Here is a 15,626-nt window from a genome sequence, read left to right as displayed (position 1 = left end):
AACAGCAGTACAAGAAATGCACAAAAGAAGCAGTTTTATTTATAAACAATATTGAAAAACTGAAAACAATCCAACATGTCCAAAATAGGGGTCTGTTTAAGCAAATATTAATGTTTCTAAAAATACACTGCAGCCATTTAGTAAATCACGCTTTGGAAGAATGTGGAATATTTAGTACATAAGGAAAATGTTTACTATGTATTGTTAAGCGAAAAAGTAGTGAGCAAAACAATATCTTCAGCATAATACCAGTTTTATAGAACTGTGTGTGTGTGTGTGTGTGTGAGTGTGAGTGTGGAGAAAGACTTGAAAGACACACATTAAAAATAACGGTCACCATTAGCTGGGGAATTGTGGATGACTTTTATTTTTCTTCTTTGAGTTTTCTGTATTTCCTAAGTTTTCTACAATACACCTTACTGTGGTCATCAGAAAAAATCAAGTGTTACATCTAAATAAAGAGCAAGTCACCAGCGCTGCCAGGGGCCACCTGGAGTCAGGAGCCGCAGACTCGCGGGGGCCGGACTGTCTCCGCGGCACCGAAACTTGGCAGGCGTGGCAGAGACGGCTCAGGACACCTGGAGGTCACCTCTCCCAGGCAGGGAGGGGCCCACTGCACCCACGTGGCCTCTCCAGGACCTGTCTCAGTAGGCTTGGCAATGGCACAAGCCGAGGGCAGCACAAGTGCCTGGAGGAGAGGAGCTGGGCTCCCCTGCTCCCCCCAGAATAGGAACCCCGCCAGTACCGCGCCCCCACCAGTACCACGCCCCCCCCCCCGCCAGGCAGGAGCACCACCCCTCCCGCCCATCCCTTCAGGTCTCCCACAGCCGCCCACGGTAAAACACGAGCACCCTGTTGCGCTGCATCTGTCCTGCGGCTGCTACTTCACCCCTTCTCTAAGCAAAACGGTCAGCCTTACGTTTTAGGTTAAAAGTGGGCTGCACAGCCAGAAACGGGACTGAAGCACTGACACCCGCCTCAACGTGGGTGAACCCCGGCAGCACGGTTCCTAGTGAAAGACGCCAGTCACTGAAGACCACGTGTCGTGTGACTCCATTTATATAAAACGTCCAGAATCCAGAGAGACAAGAAAGTAGGTTTGTGGTTTCCACGGGCTGCTGGGGGGGGGGGGGAAGTGGGGAGTGACTTCTAATGGGCACTGAGTTCCTTTCAGAGGTGCTGAAAAGATTCTGGAAGGAGATAATGGTGATGGCTGCATAACTTCGTGAATAAACTAAAAACCACTGAAGTGTGCACTTCAAAATGGTGAATTTTATGGTATGTGAATTTTTACAAATTTCAAGTGGATTACAATTAGAATTTTAAGTGGTTACAATGAGACTTCTCCGTGAGTTACAATTACACTGAGGCCCTACCTGGCCCATGAGCCCCCAGAGTACTTATTCTGGAGCCAGATGACTTGGGACTCAGGTATCATTCTGACATCCACTTGCTGTGTGAGCCTGTGTAATTTCCTCAGCCTCTCTGAGCCTCAGTTTTCTAGCCTGTGGAGCAGGAGTAATAATGTCTAGCTCACGTGGATTGTTGAGAGGATTGAACAAGTTAATGCAGGGAAATCCCAGTCCCTGACACGGAGCTTCGAGAACAGCAGTGCCTCACCCTCAGCTGGCCCGCAGATCCTCTGAGCTTCAAGCAGAATGAAACCCTGGGCCTTGGCTAAAACAGCACCAAAATCAAGCCGGACCTGGGTCCTCGTCTGTTCTGGAAATGACACTAAATGGAAATAGAGGCTAGGACATCAGGCACACCCTGTGATGGCGCTTCAAAACTTGAAGACGAGGCTCGACTCCCAAGGCTCCCCTTGTGACCAGCAGTAAACTCCCCGCCACAGTCTCAAAGGGCCTGGTGTCACTGTCGGGCCTGACCCTCTCAACCACTACATAACTGTTCCTACTCCTGGCATCAATCAAGGCTGAGGCGACAGGAGCTCAGAGAAATCAGAGGACGGGGCAGAGCTGGGGTTTGCACCCAGGTCAGACCATCTCCACGGCTCTGACTTTTGCTTTCAAGGCAGCCGCCCTCTCTACGCACAGCCACTTTGCTCTGCGCTGTCTGGTCACAGTGAGGCTGGCCGTGGGCAGAGCTGCTGTGGAAGGGCTGTGCCACGAGGGGGCCTGGTGGCATCACTGCCCGGTCCACCAGCTCTGGCCACCAAGCATGGAGGCGGAGGCAGGGGACAGCGGTGTAACCCAAAGGGCAGCTGGAGGCCAGCGAGCCAGCAGCAAAGGGAGGGGCGAGGGGAACCAGCATTCAAGGCACGTGAGGGACAGAGGTCAACCAACCAGATCAACAGCCCTAAGCAAGGCCGCTTACATCCTTCCCATAGAGGTTCTAGTGTCTGGATTTAGCCAGAGAGGTGAGAAAAAGTGACAGCTACGATCCACTTGGCACTTCCACGTGCCTGAGACTGTGGTCAGCTTTTTATATCCTCATGAATCTCACCCATGGCATGTCTCTATCATCCCCAGTTCACAGATGGGAAAACTACAGCCCAGGAGGGCGAGGAACTGTTCAGGGACCCCCAGAGTTGGGGAGCCAAGGCCTGGACTCAGGGAGTTGGCTCCGGAAGGGCCTCCCACTCGGCATCATGGTGCTGCTGCCTGACCCGGAGCAGCAGGCTGACCCACTGCCAGAGATGGTGTCCGGCCAGTGTCAGACGCCTCCTCGATCTTTCTTGAAATGACAAGTGGTCGGAGTCACTGCAGGAAAGGACTTTACAGAAGGAAAAATCTGCTTGGCAACCACAAATCTGTAACTTGCTGATGTGATCGGAAGGTTTCCGAGAGCAGAGCAGCCGCCCAGCAGTCCGCGTATCCACTTTCATAAGGTGTTCATCTGAGCCTCCAAGAAAATGGTTAAGTCAAAGATGTCGCTTGTCACACACCCCGCCCCTCCCCCGCGGTCACATGGCTGCGTCTCTGCCGTGAATCAAAGGCCAAGCTCCCCTTTCATCAGAGGCCTATAGATAATTGCCTTGCGATTTCCCTGCTGGGACTCAGAGGGCCACGGCCTAAAGGGTTAACATCTCATTTCCTCTCATCTTTCAAGCCTTAATCCCCATCCCGAGCTGGGTGCATTCCAAGCCCACCTGGAGCAGGTCACGACGGGCCCCAGCCCACGGCTGGCCCTTCATTTCCCCTGGCAGGAGACTAGAGGGGGCGCCCATTAATCACTCATTACTCGGGTCCTCACTGCTGGCCAGCCCCCGGGCAGCCGGCCAGCGGGCGGGGAGGGTGGGGCAGGCCCGCCTGCCCCGCCCGCCCTCTGCCCGGCCTAGGTCATGGGCTGCCCGGTGCCACCCTTCTGGGACAACCGTGGCGTCGTCAACTGGCTCTCTGTCCTCTGGACCACGCCCAAGAGGAGAGGGGATGAGGGAGAATGCTGCCCTGCCGGGCGGGGTACCACTCATGACCCACCCAGGCGGGCTCATCGGAGAAGACAGTGTGTGCTGTATGTTCGGTTGAAAGATTAGGTAAAAAGAAAGAGGCAAGCAAAAAGAGACCACTCTCCCGGGACAAGTAAGCATCAGTAAAGGGAACTGCTGCCTGCCTGCTCCTTAGGTTCTTCTCAGAGGAAGCTAAAGGGAAACCGGAGGGGGAAAGTGGACAGGGGAGAAGACGCTGAGTGGATAATTCATTATTATTACTACTGCACAGCTGGCAGGGTTTACTGGCTGGTTTGAATATAAGGCTGCAATGCTCAGCCCTTCAGATACAAAGCCCCCAGGGCGCAGGGAGCCTGAGGTTACACACTTTTTCTCCAGCACATCCAGCGCCGCCTGCCTGCCGAGCTCCGACTGGGTGCCAGGCAGTTAAGTGGGGTGAGAACCGACGGCGGGCGCCCACTAGGTGCTGGGCCTTGGCTCCGCTCCGAGTGCCCGGGCACCGGCCCCCACACAGCCCTCCAGGCTGTGCCCATCCTCTGTTGCAGACGGGGAGACTGAGGGTGGAGGTGCGAGGGGGTGAAGCACAGGCCTGCAGAATGAAGATGTGTCCGTGAGCAGACCTCACTCTGGGGAAGAGAGTGCAGCTCAGCCCGCCCGGGGCAGCAGTGCGTGGCACCAGGAGTCTCAGCTCGTTGTGACCCTAGGCAACCTGGGGCTCCAGACCAACCCACCCTGGGCCTTCTCCCTCAGCACTGGCTCAGGCCCAGAAATAATTCACAGTGACCTGCATGGGGGCTGGGCTTACCTGCCTTCATGGGGAGGGGGAGGGGAGCACGCTTTCAGGACTGAACTGAAGACCACTTTGGCCAAAAGAGGGCCCTGCTCCGTGGCTCACTCCTTAGAGTCAAGGTCAAGGCCTCAGTCAAGGATAACGTGGCTTAACTCACCCCCTGTCACTGGAACCTCACTGTAAAAACACGAGGGCAGGGGTCCTCAGACCGGAGCCTGCTGCCTGACGCCATCTTTAAAGTGCCCATTCCCGGAATCTGGGGTTTTTCCCCCCACCAGATCCTAATTCTGACTCAGCTGTTCCAAAGACAACCCTCTCAGGAAATAACGATACACTAGAAAGAGCACCAAACTGAGCTGGGCTGTAAGACTAGGGTTCAAGACCTGAGTCGTTGACCTCGGGCAAACAAGCCGCGTTTCCTCCCTTGTCCCCGGCACAGACGGCTGGGAGGAGCCTTTAATCCGCCAGCACACAGGGCTTGTTAAACAGGACCTGAAGGAGTTCATCGGGCCAACGAGGCTCCAGAAACCGGAGAAGTCAGTTTTGATGGGTTGGGGAAAGGAAAGAAGGCAAATACGGCCCAGAAGATGAGAGGTGGCCAGCCTCAGAGCACAGATCCTGCGGGGGGGCGGGGGTGGTGACAGCGGGACCCCGAAGGAGGGGAGAGTCAGCAGAGCAGCCTCAAGGCAGGGTCCCTCCGGGCGTCAGCTGGGTCCTGCCTCAGCTACCAGCGCAGCATTTCTAATCCACGACCTTCAAAGAGAAGCCAGTCAACAAACACATGAAGCCTTTAGATCTGCTCGTATGTAAATAAATGTCACCATTCTGCACACAAACTGAAAGACAGACAAAAGGCGGGAAAAGGACAGTAGAAGAGAAAGGAGGGAAAGCAGGATGGAAGGTTAAACTCAGTCAAGTTTTGAGGTTCACCGGTGCTGGCAGGGAGCTGGCTTTGTGCCCCCGGGCCAGGTAGAGGCCGGAGGACCAGAAGCCCCGGGGCTGCTCTGGAGACACATCTGGGCGGCTGGGGAGATGAGGCCTGCCCACCAGGATATGTCCAGGCTGAATACAGAGTCAGTGCAGAGAATGTGGGGGAGCACAGAAGGTGGGTTCAGGGAAGGGGGGAGGCGTGTGCCAGAGGGCAGGGATACACGTCCTGACAAGCCTGACACCAGCGAGGGGAGCTCTGACTTTCCAAGCTGGGGGTGGGGGGCATACAAGACCACGATAAAACGTCCAGGTACGCGGAATGAAGGGTTTCAGGCAGGGGAGGGTTGGGCTGCTCTTGGGTCAATCAAGTAGGCTGAAATTAAGGCAGGTTTTAAACGCCCAGATGAAGAATGACCTTGACGCCGCCATGTCCACACCAGCACTTCCACGTCTCTGGGTCTTTGCTCAAGCTCTTCCCCCTGCCTGGCAGGCCCTCCCTCCTGCCAGCTTTCCCCAGCTCCTTGAACTCCTCCTCTTGCTTCAAAGCCCAGCTATAATTTCCCTAGCTCCTCCCATGCAGGAAAATGTTTCTCCCTCATCTGTGTCTCCCCGATGTTTTGCAAAGTTTTGTGGTTGTTTCTTTACGTCCCTTTCTCTCCCAGGTGGCTATGTGTCACCCGCTAGCCTGTCAACAAATCAAGGGCAAGAATATGGTCTCGTTCTCAGTTTAAACCCCAGCACGTAGTAACAGTCCCTGGCACACAACGGATGCCCAAAAATACCGGTTGGAGAAGATTTAAATAGAAGTGAATACCAGAGAGCCACTGTGATACCTTGAAAGGAATGATGTGGCCAAATCAGAATTTTAGGAATATTAATCTGTCAGCATGAAAGAAGATGGATTAAAATGAAGAAAGGGGCTCGTGGCCAGGAGTCAAGAGGGGAGCCTATTACTGTAATGTGGACATGGCTTACAGAGCGGGCAGAGGGAACGGAGACAGGAAAACAATTTCCTGAGCTATCACAAGAGAATGTGGAAGGGACTTGGTAACGAATTAGCTATAAATGAGGGGGTGGGATGGGGAGCTGGGAGCCCTCAAACACTGAGACCCCAGCCAACGGGAGGAAGGTGGTGCCATGGAGAGAAATGGGGGGGGGGGTGCAGTAGGCTGGGCAAGCAGTTCCCAGCCTCTCTTTACAGTGAGCGATTGCAATCACAACAAACATTTCTGAGCCAAAAACAACAGCAACAATCCTCCGAGTCCAAAATATACAAGCCCATCTCACTCCCCAACTCTGGACGGTTCTTTATTTACTTTTTCCTAACAGCCAATCAGAACCATTGCTTCATGGCAGGGGAGGCCGAAATGAAGACAAGGCCAGCCCGGCACCCCGCCGGAAGGAGTTCTACAAGCTTAACCGACCAGCCTTCCTCACGGAGGCCACCCGGGTGGCTGCTCGTAGGGCCTCCTTGTTCTCATCACCCAAAGCCATCTCCAGGACCTCTGGGAATGCCTGCTCCGGCACCGCAGAGGTGTGTAGGAAAGTCCCCGGACTTCCATCTGCTTCCTCTCGTTAATTCCAGGGCTGGGATTTTGTTTTCTAAAGGAATTCAACTATGGTGCCAGCAAAAGTCTAAAGGAATGGGGCAGTGCTGTATTTAAGTCACCTTTTTAAAATGTTTGCTTCTTTGTGTTCTGAGACCCAATAACATCCTATTAAGCAAACACCTCATCACCTTCAGCGATGCAGCAGAAGACATCGCGATGGAGGTGACGCGGGTTCTCAGAGCTGTGTGGTCTCTGGAAAAATGTTCAGACTTTTCTGTGCCTGGGCGCCTTCGGCTGGGGAACGACAGCTGGACCAGATGATTCCTTAGCCCTCTCGCAGGTCCCTTTTTCTCTTACTCCAAATTCCAACAGGCATCGCATGACCGCTTGGGCTACCCAGGTCCAAGGCTTCAGATTCACTTACTGCCTGCCAAGGGACGCGGGCTGCGTGGCGGGGGTCACAGAGGGGGCAGGGAAGACGCCAGCACGCGCAGTCAGCGGGCGGGGGCGGGGGCGGGCTGCTCGGGGGTCCCCGGACCCACCAGTTCCAGATGCTAAGTGGGCCTGAGAATAACCTGAAAGCCTCTTCCCAGTTTAGCGCTGATGTTTCAAAGAAAAAAATACTAACTTCCAGGGCGCTGCAGCTCCAACGTGGGCTGGCTCTGTAAGAGCCCAGCCTGCAGGCGCGCCGAGGGGCTGCAGGTACTCGGGCTGCACTCGAGGAAGAGTCCGGAGCCGGCGGAACAGCCCGTCCCCTCGGGCTCCCGAGGCGCCGGGCTGCAGCGGCCGCGCGGAGGCGCACGCGGGGCGGGGCTGCCCGCTCCCCAGCCCGGGCCCGAGGCTGGCGAGGCTGCGGCGGGGCGCGCGCGCGCTGCGTGTGTGCCCGCCCGTCCCCACCGGCCCCGGGACGCCCAGGCTGGCCGTCCCCCGAGTCCCCGAGCTGGAGGAGGGCGGAGGGTGAGTGCTGGCGCTGAGACAGAGCGGGTCCCCCGGGAAGGCAGGCGGGAGGAGGCGGCGCAGCCGTCGGCGTAGACCCGGCGCGCGCTGGCTCCCCTCGCCCGGGGCGGGCGCCCCGACACACCTACCGCGCCCGCCGCCCGCCCAGCGTGCCCGGGGTCGGGACAGGCCCAAGAGCCGGGCAGCGACGCGGCCCGAGCGCGGGGGACGCGGGGGGACGCGGGGCGCTGGGTGCGGGCTGCGCTGCTCACCTGGCGGTCCGCGTCCCGGAGCGGCCGGCGGCCCCCTCGCCTCGCCCCCGCGTGCTTCCCGGCGCCGGGCAGCCCCGAGCCCGCCGCATGGACGGCCGCCGCCGCCGCCGCCGCCGCCCCGCGCCCGTCCTGCACAGGCTCCGCTGCGCCCGGTTCCGCGTCGGGCTGCGCGGGCGGCCAGCGGCTCGGGCGCGCGGAGAGCTCTGCTCGGAGTGTGAGGCCGGGAGAGCCGCGCTCCGCGCTGCCTGCGTCCCTCCTCCTCCCCCCGCTCGCGGCCCCCCGCTGTCACCGGGAGCCGCTCGCACCGCCCCCTGGCGGTCGCCTCGGGAAGCACCGGCCCCCGACCCAGCCCCGAGCCCCAGAGGGGTGCCTGCAAGGATGCGCGCCACCGCGCCCATGGTACCCAGGGAACAGCTATCGTCTCGCAGAGGGGAGGGCAGTGGAGACCGCGGAAACGAGGGCAGGAGCCTGGAGCCTGGCAGGAGGGCGGCCCGAGGTCCGGACTGGCCAAGTAAGAGGAAAAAGTGCGACCAGGAGGTGAACCAGCTCAGGCCGGATGGTGGAAGGCTTTGAACTCCGCGCTAGTCTTATCCTGAGGTCATTGGGAGCCGCTGAAGGACCGAGGCACGGGAGGGACGGGGAACAACCACTCTGGCTGCAACAGGGTGAGGACAAGGCTGAAGCAGGGAGCCAGCAAGAACGTTTTTGCTGCAAACAAGAGCAGAGAAGGCCGCAGTGACTATAAGGGCAGCAAAGGAGGCGTCCTCATCTAAAGGGCACACGAGTCACACTCGCACACACACAAGATGAGACTCACCGGGCTCCTTCTGGAGCAGGGCGAAAGGAGAAGAGCCCTCCAAATTCTGCCTGGGGCTAGCCAGCACGCGGGAGGGAAAACACGCCTTCTGACAGCGGCATTCAGCATTTTTCTTGTCTTAGGGTCGTTCTGTGTGGGAAGAAAAAAGCCTGCTGCAAAACAGTAATAAAAAAAAATCAAACTTTAATCTGTAGCTCCAAACCCTTCTTTTTATTAATTGGCATATATGGCCCCGAAGAGGGCATGACCGTTACCCAGCCAGCTAGTGGCGGAGAATGACTGGCGCCTGGTGCCGCGCTACGTTCCTTGAATTCACGTGGAGGGTTTAGAGCCAGTGGGGCAGGGAATAGGGTGCAGGTGAGGAAACGGCCCTCCTCTCCCAGGAGAGGGTGAGGGTGACCTTAAGTATTTAAAGAGGCTGTCCAGCACAGGTAGTCTCCCTAGGTGAGCCTGTCTGTTTATGGCGGCCTCCCAAGCTGGCCTGCAGGGGCTTTTCTGAAGGTGCAGGTGCTGGGGTGGGACACTGAAGGTGGCAGGACAGGAAAGCTCCCTGCCCCGGAGTCAGGCCAAGCCCGGGATGGGTGTAGGGTGTAGGAGCAGGAAGGAGAGCAACAGGGCAGAGAGCCCCGGGTGGGGGTGGGGGTGGGTTAACAAAAGAGAAAGTGACAACCCAAGAGATTAGGCCAAAGAAACAAAGCACCACCTCGGTGCTGACCACCTCAGACGGCTGGCCTGGAGCCTGGGCAGGGCCGGTTCTCCCCGACTCGCACTGGTTTAAGTGGGATGAACAATTCCACGCTCAAACAGATTTTGATTGGAGGCAACTGGTGTGAGTGGGATTAAATTAATTCTGAGTGTCAGGAGTCCCTTGGGTCCAGATTAAGTGGCTCCAACAGCTCTGACCAGTTTGAACCATTTAAAGTGATAGAAAAATTATACAACATCGGAATATACTTAATGCCAATGAGTTGGACATTTAAAATGGCTAAAATGGTAAATTTTATGTAATGTGTATTTTGCTACAGTTTTAAAAAAGAAAACAAAACTAATGACACTCGTTCAAATTGGACTGACTTATTAACTTGTTGAAGAAATACGTGCTGAGTGCTGTGCGGGCCTCGGGGCTCAGAGGCAAAGGCGGGATGAAGACAACGCCCCAGTCCAAAGGCAGCTCAGAGCGAGGTGAGAAAGGCGCGAATCAGAGCGGCATACTAGCAGGTGGCGGGTGCAACTGGAGCATCTGCAGAAGGATCGGGGACTCGTGGGAGGGGAGCGGAAATCTGCGGTGTTCTGCCAGAGCTGAGCCTTAAAGGATGAGGGAGGTCCGCCAGGCAGGGCATGGTATGAGCAGGGTTTAGGAGCAAAGGATATGGGGTTAAAAAAAAACTAATTTTAGACATACAGACAAGTTGCAAAAATAGTACAAAGAATTTCCTTTTATTCCTGCCCTTCTTCCCTTGATGTGAACATTGTACACAACCAGAAAGCAACTGTTCTGGACCAGACTCGATCCAAGTGATCTAGGCTGGCTTTTCAGAACCAATTCTAATCCACTTCAAACCTGGTCAAATTGTCATGACCGTATTTTGCTAGTGTGTCACAGAATGACAGACTATTTAAAGTCAAGACTATAGAGTGAAATCTAGCCTCCTTTTAAACAGATATTTACATTATATATAGGCACAAGAAAGTATTAATTATACAAAATGGCAAGTTTTAAATCTCTCAGTCCTGTTGCATTTCTACTTTTATCCGTGTGCGCAAGCGTGGACCAGATTGGCAGGACTGGGTCCTCACATCTGAGATAAGCAACTAACCCTCACCCCCAGAGAGGGCAAAGCAGAGTGGGTGCCTCAGGTCACAGGCCACCCGGGGCCACCCAGCCCCCGCAGCTCCCTGGCATGTCAGTGTCTCCCGCACACATCTAGGAGGGTGGGCTGTCAGCTGCCCTCCTGCATCGCTGCAGTGCCGAGGTGCCCGCTCCTCGGAGAGCAGCCCACACTGTTGTTGGAGGCTCTTGGTTAGAAAGCCCCCTTTAATTTTAACTGAACCCTCTTCCTTGTTACTACTGCCCATCGGCCTTAGACGTGGCCCCTGGAATGAGAGACAAAAGCAAGCCCTCTGTCAGCTCAGTACGTTTCTGCCTGGCGCCCCAGGGTAACCATGAATTAACCATCAGTGGCCTCTTCACTGCGTTGTCCCCGCTGCCATCACACATGGTCCGGTCCTTCTGCACAGGACTGCCACCCCCTCAGTAAGTCTGCCCCCTGCCTAGGGCCACTCCTCCTGGGGGTCCCCAGCCTGGAGCACAGGGCCAGCACTAGTGAGGGCTCCCGAATGCTGGGGGACCAATGGCAGCTTCCTGACCCTGGAGCACGTGGGACCGGACCAAGAGCCCCACGTGAACGGCTGCAGGAAGGCGGCGTGGGACAGCTGGATGCTGGCGGCGGGAGGGATGAGGAACATGGCGCTGTGTCTCACTAAGACTGACCGCTGACTGGTACCCGCAGGGTATTTACTGGGGCTGGAGTTCCAAAAATCACACGTTGAAAAAATACTGCTCTCTACTCTTGACAAACAGCAGTGTTTTCATCCTAACGGCATTTCAGGGTGCTGGGGCCCAGCGGGGAAGATGGAACCCCTCCATTATCCCTACTTTGTTACCATTTGGAGGTGGAAGGGAAGCAGACGTGTCGTCAAACCCCTAATTTCAGGCTCCAGGGAGGTCCCGGGCCCCGTCGCAAGGCCTGCAAACCTGTTCTTTTTATTCTCTTGGTTGTGAACTTTGTAGACTGTAAAGTCAAGGGAGGCTTGTGCCCAATGAACAATAAGGAAGTAAGGGAAGTGTGATTAAAACACAACGCGGCACTGCTGCCCGCGAGCTGGTAAACACGCTGTTCTCAGCAGTGTCCGAGCTCTGTGGGTGAGAGTGAAGAAGCCGTCCCTCCCCATCTCACTTTGTTCCCTTTGGGGCCGGCCCCCACCTGCCCTGAAACCCGCAGCCCCAAGCTCCGAGGACAGAGCAAAATGACTTCTCGACGGAATGCCGGGTTTCCAGTGGTCAGGGAGTCTTCCGGCCATTTTCAGGTTATCCAGCCCCGTTCCCTCCCTTACTTCTCTCTCTCCTTCTTGCCCCATGGCCAGAAAGAGGAGATAGGAAACTTCCAGTTACCTCGTACAAGACAACTTTTGGAATCCCAAATATTCAGGTTATTTCTCTTTTCCCTCTTTGCAAGTGGTAATACTTGTAGCCAGGAGGCATCACCCAGGGTGAAGCCGCGTCTCCAGGAGAAGCAACGCTGAGCAAGACGGAAGGTGGACGTCACGGCCCCCAGACCCACCGGCTCCGTTCTTCGTCTGGCGATGATTAACTAGGCGAAGACAAGGCACATGGATGGAAAGAGTCCATTTGCAGGCAGTTGCTCCTCTCAGTGTGACTGGTCATTCTTTCATCCATCCATCCAACCTATAATGAAGCCAACTATGAGTGATCAAAGAGAGGATGAGAAATGTTAACCAAAGTTGAATGGGGACAGGGTGGGAGAGGCCATCCTAGACAGAAGGAAACACACTTGCAGAGGCCCAGAGGGAAGCCTGATACACTGGAGGACGGCAAAGGAGGGCGGTGTGGCCAGGGCTCGCGGGAGGGAGGGAGGCGGGGTGAGGGGGACGGCTGGACAGCGCTGAGCCTTCCAGGCGTGGCTGATGGTCCTCTGACAAGCAGCGAGGCTCAGGCACGTCCCAACAGAACAGACACAAGCCACAGGCTGGAGCCGGGTCCTGTGCCCCTGCTGTCCTAGATGCTGGCTTTCGGGGCGGTCCAGGGATCCCCGAGGGGAAGAGGTGGTGGGGGCAGCTTGAAGCAGTGGCTTTTAATCAACCAGTGCAAAAGCAGCTCTTTTCGTCGTCAACAGAGAAAACGGCTCTGTGCAGACCTGTTAAAGGTCGACGCTCAGGGTGATTTCTGCGAGTGGGTTATTTTCAAATGAGCAAGAGGAAGCCTCCAAGGGGCTGATCTGACCAGATCTCTGTTTATCCAAAGGGAGAGGGGAAAAAAGTCCCTTTCGTTAATTAAAAAAAAAAAGGTAATACAAAAACATCACTCCACAATTCTTTTGTAATGAAAAACATAAATGCAAAATAAAACAAATCCTTCATTCTAGAGGAATGCCGGGTCTGCCTTCCCTGCTTCCCGGGAGGCTGTCCCGATAAGGTCCCGGCCTCCGCCGGCCCGTGCTGCCCTGTGCCTGGCGCCGCACGTCTCCGGGGCTGCGGGCCGCAGGGGCCTCGGCACGGGAGCCACGGCGCTGCTGGCGGCTAATCGGCTTGTCCGGGCCCTGCAACTGCCGCCGCCTCCGCCCCGCTGGCGGTCTTCCCTCTTTTACCAAACTAGCTTTCTTGTTGAATGGCCTCACTTTTGTGACATCTCAGAGGCACCGCGCATCCACCGGCCACATACGGTCTGCGCGCAAACCCAGGCCCAACGGGCCGGTCTCGCGGCCTTCAAGCTCACTGCTTTTGTCGCCGGTCACCTTTGCCCAGCCTCCACTGTCAGTGTGCGGGGACCCACTGTGCGCCAGGGGTGACATCCTTCAGACTTGGCTGCCAAGGCTCCTGTGGGTCCTGCGTGCCTTTTTTCATGACTTTCATGTTTCCTGATTCATACTCTGCATGATGGTGGCATCTTCTACATGTGAGAAGCAGTTTGGGGTAACAGAAGGCAAGGATCCCCCAGCCTCCACACCAGCGTCGCCTGCTGGTCACGTCAGCACAGCAACCACCAGCCTCAGCACCGCAGTCACCTCGTTCACAAAGCAGGAGGCACAGATCTGCCCCTGCTGGAAGGAAAGGGGCTCGCGCCAGCTCGCGAGGCCCCTTCCAGCTCTCGGGTCTACAATTCTCTCAGAAATTCTGCAACAGGGAAATTCTGCAGCTTGTTCTGGAGCCACCTGAGAAAAGATGACAAACACAGAGAAGTATGTGACTTTTTAAAAATTTCAAGCTGCATCTTAAATGGCTTCTTTCATTCCTGTGATGTGGAGACTGACCACATGACTCAGGGGCCACATCATGGCTTCAGACGAAAACTTCCCCCAGCCCGTGACTTGAGTCACTAAGACTCACTGATGGAGGGGCTGCGTTCACTTACTTGGGAGGGATGAGGGGAGGACGCCTGCCCGTGCGCGAGCCCTGGAGTGGCGCCTGTGTCCCCTCTCAGTGGCTGTCGGTTCAAGGCCGTGGGGTCAGCGTCCACCGCCAGCTTCTTCCCGAGGTCACCTGCCCGTCTCAGTCGTGGCGTTCGTTCCAGGGGTGGGAGATGACATCTCCCCTCATGCAGGTGAGGGAGTGGCAGACACGTGCCCTCTGAGCGTGCGTGCTTGAGGGAGAACCGGAGCCGCGGGCAGGCGCCGGCCCGTGCTCTTCCCGCTACCCCTGGGGCCGGGCTGCAGCCATGTCAGGGAGCCCCTCTCCGCTGCCCGGCCCTCGACAGCCCACGGACCGAGAGAGCAGGTGTCGCGTGCTGTCAGGGCCGCTCTCAAAGCCTCTGAAAACATCTTGGGTTTCAGATCTCATGCACATTAAAGCTGAGGACTTCGGGCCCTACTCAAAGCATATTTAATCTAATCAAAGGTGGTTTTTTCTTCTTCGGGATTAAAACAAAAACACTGCTGGGTCTCCTCGTGCTTGTCCGGAGGCTTGGCCCAGCAGTGTGGACAGATTTCTCCTACACTCATGCCTCTTCCCAGAGCTCATTATGGATCTCGGGTTTGTTCAGGACGAGTTCTGAGGCCCGAGAAGCATTTCTTTCTTCTAAGGTGTTGGGAGGACGACCATGTCCAGGGCCAGCAGCCTGAGCGGCGGGGTCGCTGCCTCAACTGTGCTCTCGGTGGGAAAGGACCGCACCTGCTCTGTGCCCGTGAGAGGGCAGGTGTGCGAAGGGGTCACGGGTGAGCCACCCCTGCGTCTGCCGACACGATCCACTTAAGGGCAGGTGACCAGGAGCAGGAGGCAGAGGGAAGGCTGGGGAGGGGGGCGAGGGGGTCTGAAGTTACAACTCTGGAAAACAGCAGCAGCTTGTTTTAATCTGGCTCGAGACGTGTAACCTTGAACAATGTCTTAACCTCTCTGAGCCCCAGTCTCCTCATCTGCAGAGTGGGTACACACACACAGACACTCTCATCCCTCTGCCTTCCCGGGTAGGGTTTTGGGAGGAGGCGGCTGCGTCCGTGGTCCGTCCCTTTGTCGGGCTCCCTGTACCGCTGGTCGTCCACTGTCATGGGAACATTCCAAGGATGAAGGCAAGGCATGTGATCGAGCAGAGAGCAAACATAAGCAAGAACAAGCACGCAGCTTAAAACGCACACTGGTGACCTGGTCCTGTGAATGGAAACCACCACCCGGTGGGAAAGCAAGCAAAGCCCCGCCACGCGGGCGAATGGTGGGACAGGCTGGGTGGGCGGAAGGCCCGGTGGGGTTTTATTTTCCCTTTTCTTTTTAATTTCTCTCCTTTTCTCTTTCTTTTGGGGTTTTTCTGTTCTTTCTCTTATGAAAAACCAACAGGCTGTTGTGAGGAGAGAAGAAAGAAACATCTTCTCACAAAATTAACTTTGTGAAATTGCGGGTCAAGCTTTTCACTCGTCAGCATCTGAAGTTCCCTGGAAGCTAGTAAGACCCGTCTCCGTAGAACAGCTTCCTGAAGGGGAGACGTGCGCCGGACACGTGTGCCCCTGGACCCTCGCTCTGCAGACTCATTAACTGCGTGACTTCCAGAAAGCGCCTTAATGCGGTCTGAGTTTTTCAGCTCTAAAGAGGAGATAACAACTCTTGACGGCATGATTTGGGCAGTCATTGCTGACGCTCACTGTTTCCCTCTTAGGGCAAGAGAGGATTTAACTTCCCCGTCCCCTTGAAGTTAAATGTAGCC

General features: G+C 56.1%; 2 protein-coding genes across 2 annotated transcripts in view; both read right to left on the bottom strand.

The window, feature by feature from the left end:
• The window catches only part of THSD4 (thrombospondin type 1 domain containing 4), a 485,342-nt gene extending 477,319 nt beyond the window's left edge, over positions 1–8,023 (bottom strand). Inside the window, 1 exon segment of the mRNA XM_032469213.1 lies at positions 7,885–8,023. The gene's annotated coding sequence lies outside the window, so the exon portion shown is untranslated.
• A 5,334-nt stretch (positions 8,024–13,357) lies between these two features.
• The window catches only part of LRRC49 (leucine rich repeat containing 49), a 129,388-nt gene continuing 127,119 nt past the window's right edge, over positions 13,358–15,626 (bottom strand). The window contains exons 22-23 of the mRNA XM_014557004.2: positions 13,851–14,972; positions 13,358–13,650 (exon numbers count right to left, since the gene is read on the bottom strand). The gene's annotated coding sequence lies outside the window, so the exon portion shown is untranslated. The remainder of the gene's footprint in view (positions 13,651–13,850; positions 14,973–15,626) is intronic.

Source organism: Camelus ferus, chromosome 27 (genome assembly GCF_009834535.1).
Source record: "Camelus ferus isolate YT-003-E chromosome 27, BCGSAC_Cfer_1.0, whole genome shotgun sequence".
Lineage (NCBI taxonomy): Eukaryota > Metazoa > Chordata > Mammalia > Artiodactyla > Camelidae > Camelus > Camelus ferus.
This window is presented reverse-complemented; position numbering and strand designations above follow the sequence as displayed.